This window comes from Tamandua tetradactyla, chromosome 4 (assembly GCF_023851605.1).
Source record: "Tamandua tetradactyla isolate mTamTet1 chromosome 4, mTamTet1.pri, whole genome shotgun sequence".
In the NCBI taxonomy this organism is placed as follows: domain Eukaryota; kingdom Metazoa; phylum Chordata; class Mammalia; order Pilosa; family Myrmecophagidae; genus Tamandua; species Tamandua tetradactyla.
In genome coordinates, this window is record NC_135330.1 from 141917295 (window position 1) to 141925981 (window position 8687).

Below are 8687 nucleotides of genomic sequence, written 5' to 3' on the forward strand. Positions count from 1 at the left end.
GGTACAAGGAAACCAGAAATTGAGGGTCTTGTAAGTTCTGAGCTTTTGGAAAGTGAGACTCCTGAGAATAGTGCCCCATGTGAGGATTTAACCAAACATGGAACCAGTCAGCTATTTCAGAAAAAGCCAGGATTGGAGATGGAATTATCTAGAAAGGATTTATGGAACTTAAATCCTTCCTTTGTATGACTGAATAATATGTACTGTATGTATAGGGTACATCTTATTTACCCATCCATTCACTGATGGACTCTTGGACTGCTTCCATCTTTTGGCAATTGTGAATAATGCTGTTATGAACATGGGTGTGCAGATATCTCTTTGAGTACATGCTTTGAATTCTTCTGGGTATACACCTAGAAATAGGATTTCCAGGTCATATGGTATTCCATATTTAACTTTCTGATGAACTGTAGAACTTTTCCACAGAGGTTGCACCAAGTTACAATTCCATCAACAATAAACTAGTGTTCCTCTTTCTCCACATCCTACCAACACATGTTATTTTGTTGTGATTTTTTAATAGTAGCTATTCTAGTGGATATGAAATAGTAGCATATTGTGGTTTTGATTTGCATTTCCTTAATGGCTAATGATATTAAGCATCTTTTCAGGTTATTTTTGGTCAATTTGTATATCTTCTTCAAAGAGAGGTGTATTCAAGTCTTGGGGTCAATTTTAAATTGGGTTGTATGCCTTTTTGTTGCTGCGGTATAGGAGTTTTTTATGTACTCAGGATATTAAACCATTATCAGATATATGGTTTCCAAATATTTTCTCCTATTTTGTAGGTAGTCTTTTATTTTCATGATAAAGTCCTTTAATGCAGGAAAGTATTTAATTCTGAGGAAGTCCCATTTATTTATTTTTTCTTTTGTTGTTCATGCTTTTGATGTAAAGTCTAAGAAACTATTGTTTAACAAAAAGTCCTGAAGGTGCTTTCCTTTGTTTTCTCCAGAAGTTTTATGATTTTAGTTCTTATATTTAGGTCTTTGATCCCCTTTAAGTTCATTTTTTGTATATGAAGTGAGATAGCATTCCACCTTCATTCCTTTGCAAAAGGACATTCAGTTTTCCCAGCACCATTTGTTGAAGAGACTATTCTTTCACCATTGAGTAGATCTGGCACCTCTATAAAAAAATCAAACCCTTACCAGATATGTGGTTTCCAAATATTTTCTTCCATTGTGTAGGCTGCCTTTTGCTTTCTTGACAAAGTTCTTTGATGCATAAGAGTATTCAATTGTGAGGAGATCCATTTATGTTTCTTCTTTCATTGCTTGCACTTTGGTTGTAAGGTTTATGGAAAACACCTCCTACCACAAAATTTTAAGGCATTTCCCTACATTTTATTCTAACAGTTTTATGGTCTTAGCTTTAATGTTTAGGTCTTTGATCCATTTTGGGTTAATTTTTGTATAAGGTGTGATATAGGGATCCTCTTTCATTCTTTTAGAGATGTGTATCCAGTTCTTTCAGGACCATTTGTTGGAGAGGCCATTCTCTCCCAGTTGAGTGGACTTGGCCAAGTTTTCAAAAATAAATTCTCCATAGATGAGAGATCTATTTCTGAACTCTCAATTAGATTTCATTGGTCAGTATATCTATTTTTTTGCCAGTACTGTACTATTTTGATCACCGTAGCTTTGTAATACACTTTCAAGTCTGGAAGTGCAAGACTTCCAACTTCATTTTTCTTTTCCAAGATTTGTTTTAGCTATTTGGGGTATCCTGCTGTTTCAAATAAATTTGATGAGTGGTTTTTCTTTTTCTGCAAAGTAAGTTGTTGGGATTTTGATTGGCATTGTGTTGAATTTATAAATCATTTTGGGTAGAATTGACATCTCAACCACATTTAGTCTTCCAATCTCTAAACATGGCATGCCCTTCCATTTATTTAGGTCTTTCTTGATTTCTTTCAGCAATGTTTTGTAGCTTTCTGTGTATAGGTCCTTTATGTATTTGGTTAAATTATCCCTAGATATTTGATTATTTTGGTTGCTATTGTAAATGAAATTTTTCTTGATTTCCTTTTCAGATTGTTCACTATCAGTGTATGGAAACAATACTGATTCTTGGAGTGTTGATCCTGTACCTTGCCACTATGCTGAATTCATTTATTAGCTCTAGAATCTTAGTTGTGGATTTTTTTTAAAGGATTTTATGTATATAGGATCATATTATCTGTGAACAGGGAAAGTTTTACTTTTTCTTTCCCAATTCAGAAGCTTTTTATTTATTTTTCTGCCTAATTGCTCTACCAGAACTTCCACACAATGTTGAATGACAGTGATGGTGACTATAGTTTTCTTGTTCCTCATCTCAGTGGGAAAGCTTTCATCTTTCACCATTAAGTATGGTATTAGCTATGGGCTTTTCATATATGCCCTTTATCATTTTGAGGACGTTTCCTTCTATTCCTAGTTTTCTAAGTGTTTTAATGAAGAAGAGGTGCTGCATTTTGGCAAGTGCCTTTTCTGTGCTTATTGAGATGATCATGTTTTTCTTCTTCTTTTTTTTTTTTTTTTTGCTTTATTTAACTAATGTGGTGCACTACATTAATTTATTTTCTTTTGTTGTGTACCTGGAATCATATTCACTTGATAATGGTGAATACTCAAATGTGCCATTGAATATGATTTGCTGGTATTTTGTTCAACATTTTTTCATCTTTATTCACAAGGGCTATGAGTTTTAAATTTTCTTGTAGTATACTTATCTGACCTTGATATTAGAGGGATGTAGGCCTCATAGAATGAATTAGGAAGTGCTCCTTCCACTTCAATTTTTTGGAAGAGTTTAAGCAGGATTGATGATAACTCTTCTTGGAATCTTTGATATAATTCTCCTCTGAAACCAACCAGTCCTGGGCTTTTATTTTTGGGGACTGTTTTTGATAACTGATTCAATCTGTATTTGTTAATAGTCTGTTCAGCTATTCTTTGTTTCCTAAGTCAGTGTAGGTAGTTTATATGTTTCTAGGAATTTTTTCCATTTCATTTAGGTTATCTAATTTGTTGTTGGATAGTTTATGATAGTATCCTCTTATAATCCTTTTTATTTGTGAGGGTTTTTCAAAATATCACCCTTTTCATTAATGATTTTGGTTATTTGTAGCCTCTCTCTTTTTTTCACTGTCAGTCTAACTAACAATTTGTTGATTTCATTGATCTTTTCAAAGAATCAAATGTTGGTTTCATTGACTCTTTCTATTCTTTTAATTCTCTATTTCATTTATCTCCATTATAATTTTTGTTATTTCCTTCCTTATCACTTTAGGTTTAGTATGCTTTTCATTTTCTAGTTCCTCTAGTTGTGAGGTTAGGTCTCTGATTTGAGATCTTTCTTTTTTATATAATGGAAGCATTTAGAGCTATACAATTCCCTCTCAGCATTGCCTTTGCTGTGTTTTCATTTATGTTTTGTTTTCATTTACATGCACCTCAAGATATTTCCTAATCTCAGTTGTGATTTCTTCTTTGACCCATTGGTTGTTCAGGAGTTTGCTGTTTAATTTTTCTGTATTTCAAAATTTTCCAGTTCTTCCTTGTTTTCTAGTTTCATCCATTGTGATTGGAGAAGATACACCATAAGACTTCAATATTTTAAAATATTGACACTTCTTTTGTGATCTAACATTTATATCCCTATCCTGGAGAATGGCCCCTGTGCAGTAGAGAAAAATATATATTCTACTTCTGTTGGGCTGAAATGTTCTCTATATGTCTATTAGATCTAACTGGTTTATAGTATCATTCAGATCTTCTATTTTCTTATTTATCTTCTGTCTAGATGTTCTATCCATTATTGAAAGTCATGTATTGAAGTCTTCTACTTTTAAGGTAGAACTGTCTATATCTCCCTTCAAACTGGTCAATAATTCCTCATTTATTTTGGAGTTGTTCTGTAAGTGCATATATATTTATAGTTGCTATTTCTTCTTGTTGAGTTGATACCTTTATTAGTGAATAGTTTTCTGATTTATCCCTTCTAAAAGTTTTTTATTTAAAATCTATTTTATCAACTATTAATACATCTACCATAGTTCTCTTATGGTTGCTATTTGCATGGATTTTTTTTTCCATCCTTTCACTTTTAAACTACTTGTTTCTTTGAATTTAAGGTAAGTCTCTTGTAAAGAGCTTATAGTTCATTCATCCTTTTGAACTCATTGTGCTTATCTCTGCATTTTAAGTGGAGAGTTTAATTCATTTACATTTAAAGTAACTACTGATAATAGACTTTCTTCTAACAATTTGCTATTTAATCTTTGTAAGTCTTATATCTTTTTTTTTTTACCTCAATTCTTCTGTTAATGCCATGATAGTTAATTTTATTTGTTCAAGAGCTCTTATTGCAAGCATTAAACCAGGCATTTGCTTTGATTCTGTGGGCCCAAATTCACATATTTAAGAAGATAAAAGCAAACTGTCATCCATGTACATGGATAATAAGTAATGGCTCAAGCTTAATCACATTTCAGTTTTTAAATCTTTACAGCATAGAACACAAATGTCACAGGTCTTTGAGGTCCTTCTGGATATCCCAGAGGGTACTTGTACTCTTTCTTGAATTTGGCAACTTCGTCATCCTTCAGCTTCTGGTTGGTAACACTGGTTAATCCCAAGCATTCAAGGTACATGGAAGGCTTAAGAAGACTCCATTCTCAATACCATATATTACCTTCATCATTCTTGATGCTGGATGAATCCTGGATATATTTTGAACATGGATTCAATCAGATGAGCCACACTTAATCCATAACCCAATTAGTATATATCCTTTTAGCTTGATGAATTCATAGGCGCTTTCATCAACCATCTTACATACTTCCTTCCAATTTTCACTGTCATTATCTGTTCCCATTTCTGGATTCAGTTCCTGGAGAGAAATTCCTGCCACATTAACTCCATTCCATATAGTCATGCTAGGGTCTCCATGTTCTCCCAAAATCCATCCACGGCAGCTGTTGGGAGGAATGCCAAGTTTTTTAGTCATAAGGTAATGAAATCTAGCAGAATCCAGATTGCACCCAGTTCCAATCACATGGTGCTTGGGCAATCCAATTAGTTTCCAGGTAATGTATGCTAGAATGTCCACTGGATTGGAAACCACAATTATGATGTAATCGACACTGTAGTTGATGATCTGGGGAGTAATGAATTTGAAGACATTAACATTTCTCTGAACCAGGTTGAGGTGACTCATCACCCTCTTGCTGATGGACTGCTACAGTTACCACCACAATCTTAGAATTAGCAGTCACAGAGTAATCTTTATCTGCCACAATTTTAGGTGTCTGAAGAAACAAGCTTCCATGCTACAGATCCATCATTTCTCCTTTGAGTTTATCTTCTAAAACATCCATAAGAGCAAGTTCATCAGCCAGAGACTTTGCAAGAATGCTGATGGCACATTCCATACCAACTTCACCAACACCCACTACAGTGACCTTATTGTTTGGGACTGTTCCCTCTTCTGCAACTGGTGTAATCAGTTTTTCCTTAAGAGTGACCATTGTGCACATGAGGAGAGGGCTCTCAGGACATCTATACAAGTTGGGTAGTGAAGACCTCTTAATGCCTATTTCATTATTTATTTGATTTTTTAATATTGTAACATATTGAGTCCCTTCTCTTTTCATTCTTGGAGTTAAAATTTAGCATCCTAAATATAAACATTCATTTTTTTTATACCAACAACTTCAGTGGCATACACAAACACGATTTTTAGACCCTCCTTTCCCCCACTTCTTTTGTACTGTTACAAATTTTATCTTTGTACACTGTATGTTCCAAACCACAGATTTATGGAGCTACATACCAAAAAATACCATGCAATAGTACTGGCATTTATAATTACCCATATGGTTATCTTTACTGGAGATCATCAATTCCTTTTGCTGCTTCAATTCACTGCCTAGTATACTTTCCTTTATGTCTGAAGAAGTCCTCCCAACATTGACTATAGGGAAAGTTTAGTGGTAATGAATGCTCCCTCAGCTATTGTTTACTTGGGAATGTTTTACTCTCTCCCCCATTTTTGAAAGGCAATCTTGCTGGATACAAAAGCCTTGCTTTTTTCACTTAATAATCTACCTCAGAGATTACCCCATGTGAGCATGCACAAAGCTTCCTTATTTGCTTTTTATAACAAATACTATTTAATTGTGTGGATGAAACATAATTTATTCAACCAATTTTCAATCGTGGATGTTTGATTTCTTGCCAAACTTTTGTAATTGGAAATATGTCACAATGAAAAACCTTGTGTATATGTCAGAATGTTTTTTGAAAGTGTATATGTTTTTTCTCTCCTTGGTAAAATGGATATAGAAATAGTGTCTTATAGATTTATTGAGACAATGACATGTGACAAGCTGCAAAAAATATTTGGTGTAATGTCTGCACATTATAAGAGTAGCTGTAATAATAAAAATTAAGTTCAATGTGCTACAAAACAAGTTACAGAGTATTGTGAGGCTACATCAGCTTAACCCTATCTGTGTATATGTGCTTGATACAGTGATTGGAAGTGGGGATGGGTGAAGATAAGATAGAAAAAGTAACACTGAGCTGAGGCTTGAAAGTGAGTAGAGTTGCCCAGTTAAAGAGTTGGGTCAGCAGATGACATTCCAGGCAAGAGGATATTTGAAGTTCAAATAAGAAATGAGGACACCTACTTTTAGAAATTTCAAGTAAAACTCAGGGTACAAAGGAGAGGAACTGTGACGAATGACATGGAAGATGTAAGCAAGGAGGTGGTTGCAAAGGGAATTTTATGCCATTCAAGTATTTTGCGCTGAAGATAATAGAGAATTATTAAATATTTTAGGCAAAAAAAGGAATATGACAAAATTTTTATTTTAAAAAGCTTGTGTTAGCACTCTCTCTGCCATACTGGGCATTCAAGTAACAAATATGAGCTACTGAACTATGGTGGTGACCACAGCCGTAGATTTTCTTCAGCTCATTTTTAAGACTCTCTCATCTCTGATTTTATGACACCAATCTTTCCCAGTTCTCATTCTGGCTTTCTTTGCTTATTCTTCTAACAGCTTGCTTCTAAAGGTTGCCATTTCCTAATGATCAATTTGAGGCCTCTTCTTAACCCTACACTCTTTTGAGATGATCTCTTTCACTCTCATGTCACCTCTACACCATTGACTTACATATCTACACCTCTAATCCTAACCTAACTATTTGGAGAATTCCAAATTGGTATATCCAACTGGCAACTGGACATTTCCAACTGAATTTCCTGTAAGCATGATGAGCTCATCATGTCTCAAAACAATATCATCTTCTCCCCACCCCATCTCCCACTAAACCCAATGCTTGTTCCTTTTTCTGCTTCTTAAATAATTTCCTGCTTTACCATTTACTCATCATTTTTTGCAGTAATACTCCTTTTACCTGGCTTATGTATCTAACAGTCATCTGGGCCTTTGTGTGCTGCCAAATCTGCTTGCATCTCACTTTTCCCTCCATTCCCATTGCCAATACTTTGGTTCTGTCCCTCTTAACCTCTCAGTTATGCTACTGCAATAATTTCTATCTATTGTGAGAATTATCCTTCTAAAATCTGCCATGCATTCTTACTGCCTTCAGAATGAAGGTCATGGTCCTTCAGTAAAACATTCAGAACTCCATGATTGCCGTTGACCTACTCTCAAATTCCCCCACTACATGAACATGATGTGGCACTCTGAACACTCCTTCCTTCAAGCCTCTCCCTGAATGATTCTCTCAGCTGACACTATTGCTCTCCCTATCTTTTCTTCCCTAAATCTTACTTACCCTTTAAAGGTCCAGCTCTTAAGGATCTCTTTAGTTAAGCCCTTTTAAAACCTGTCTTCCAACATCTCATAATATAATACGATCACTTTCTCCTCTGAACTGCAGTATCATTTCTAGGAACTTTGATTTTTGACAATTATTACCATAAATGTCTTGCCTAAAATTGATAATACATGTGGGTTTCCCTTATGAAACCATACATTCTTAAGAAATTGTGCTTATATAAACTTCATCTCCCTTAAAATCATCCCTAGGAGTGACATCATCAAGATGGCAATGTAAATAGCTACTGAAAAATCTCTCTTTGGAGATTTAACATTAAAAAAGATCAATTATGAATTACTCGGAAATCTGGAGCAGGATATCACCTGGAGAGGGACCCTACAAATCCCACATTGAAGAAGTAAAAGAATATCAGGTAGGAAATTTCCATCTCAGTCTGGCCAGTCCTTTCCCTTCCCCCTCAGTCAGTCTCACAATATAATATGGTCAAAGAAACAGCAGCAGGGACCCCTCCCAATGTAGACACAGAATATGTATTCTCTCACAACAGTCTACTTAAGACCCAAGGACAAAAACAGATTGAAAGCAAAAGGGTGGAAAAAGTTATTCCATGAAAAGAACAACCAGAAAAGAGTGGGACAGCTATACTAATGTCAGACAAATTAGACTTCAAATGTAAAACGATTAAAAGAGATAAAAATGGACACTATGTATTAATAAAAGGGACAAGTAATCAGGAAGACATGACAATTATAAATACTTATGCAGTGAGCCAGAGTGCCCCAAAATACATGAGAGACACACTGACAACATTGAAGGGAGAAGTACAGTTCTACAACTGTAACTGTAGACTTCATTACTCTACTCCCATCAATGGATAGACCA

General features: G+C 34.8%; 1 pseudogene; it reads right to left on the reverse strand.

Annotated features, from left to right (window-relative positions):
* Positions 1–4515: 4515 nt before the first annotated feature.
* On the reverse strand, positions 4516–5518 carry LOC143679394 (L-lactate dehydrogenase B chain-like; annotated as a pseudogene).
* Positions 5519–8687: the final 3169 nt, after the last annotated feature.